This window comes from Cydia splendana, unplaced genomic scaffold (genome assembly GCF_910591565.1).
Source record: "Cydia splendana unplaced genomic scaffold, ilCydSple1.2 scaffold_78_ctg1, whole genome shotgun sequence".
In the NCBI taxonomy this organism is placed as follows: Eukaryota; Metazoa; Arthropoda; class Insecta; order Lepidoptera; family Tortricidae; genus Cydia; species Cydia splendana.
The window spans coordinates 437,692-439,431 of record NW_026946905.1 but is presented as its reverse complement, the minus strand read 5'-3'; positions in this window follow the sequence as shown (position 1 = coordinate 439,431).

Sequence of the window (1,740 nt, the reverse complement as noted above, 5' to 3'; positions counted from 1 at the left end):
CCACGGTCCACGGCTTTACATCTAAACGATGATTGTTTAATTTCTCCAAATAGACAAATTAAAATGAAGTCACTTCAGAAACTTTGAAACCATGTGGACTGCGGGGCAAGCCAACGTACATACAAACGTACAACGTACGTAAATGTACACACATGCGTAATATGTAGAAAATATTTGCAGGCAGTCACCGATAGCAGATACCGGATTCTGAAAGAACACGGATCAGAAATATCCTTCTTTCGATTTCCAGATGAGAGGTTTCCTTTGCAGATAAGGAAGTACTCACGTGATTTTATAAAAGAACAACAACATACGGTGGTTCAGGAAAAAATGCAAGATCTAAGTGAAATATGATCCCAGTAGTGACTCATGACTACAAATATGTTTGCCGGTTAAATAGAGCCTGCAATTTACTCTGAAAATCAACACTAGTTCTGCTGTCATTGCCAGATCTAAGTACAATAAGCTTAGCTGAAAGGTAGTGGTCCAGGGTTTACAGCATACTGTTGTAACAGGTCTCGTAGGGCATGTAATTGGAAACGTCATCGTCAATGCAATCAATTAGAGTTCCAGGTGTAGTACCCTACAAAATCATCGTGTCTTGGTTATAGGGCAGATGCGCTGCTAATAGAATTACAGCATTAGTTGTGAAGACAACTACAATTCATATATTTATATATTCATGATAATATGCTTATATCATTATATACAGTAAATATGAGATGTCAGTAGACATATATCAACGTTACGTCAGGCGTAGCTCACTCCGCGATTTCGTCGCGTCGCTACAAGTACATGCGGCCCATAACAATTTTGGTGTCTAGCACTAGTAGTTGCCGCGCACCGCTATGGAACGGACGCCTGCTCGCGCTTGCGCCACCTTGCGGTCATAATCTGTCGTAATAGTACATACTATTATTTATTGTATGGTTACGTCAAGGTAGTGACATGAATATAATATGTCGCAGAAAGGCCTAGATCATCAAATAATTGTTTATTTGTGGGCATCATGATGCCTAATTAACCCTAGGGTTCCCTCAAGATCATCAAATGAAACACGACTTGATTGCACGAAAGCCAATAAACAACATACAACGTCCTTGTATTGCTAAATTTCTAATCAAAAGTACCTACAAATTAATAATAATAATAATTCAGCCTATATACGTCCCACTACTGGGCACAGGCCTCTTCTCACTCGCGAGAGGGCTTGGGCTATAGTCCCCACTCTGGCCTAATGCGGATTGGGGCTTCAAAGTACAAATTAAGTAATCAAATTAATATTTGGTAATGAACGCGTCTACACGTGTTAAGGTTTGACAGGAATTGTGCCACAGCATAGCCCGCGCGCGCCGGTGCTGGCGCAGCACTTGAGATTAGATGACATCATGAGACACCCGTGGTTTGTGCCACTGCAATGGTATAATGCCAAGAACTTACTGGTTCGGACCAATATACAAATAATAATGTTTTAATTTGTCTGGGTGTTACGAAAGTTCCGCAATTGGTTTGAAAAGGTTGCACTACAATTTAAAGTAGATAGGTCCACCTCCTCTACTCTTACTCAAAGAGTCTTTCATCGTCAGTCAAGAGGTTCTTACACTCTTATTAGAAGATCGTATGTATACGAAAGCATTAAAAACTCACAAATCGTGCTAAGTCTAACAATAAAGCACAATCCAGCGCACAAGCACAAGCGCGAACCATAAAATCTTCAGTTTGGGAATCAGCTTGCCACCA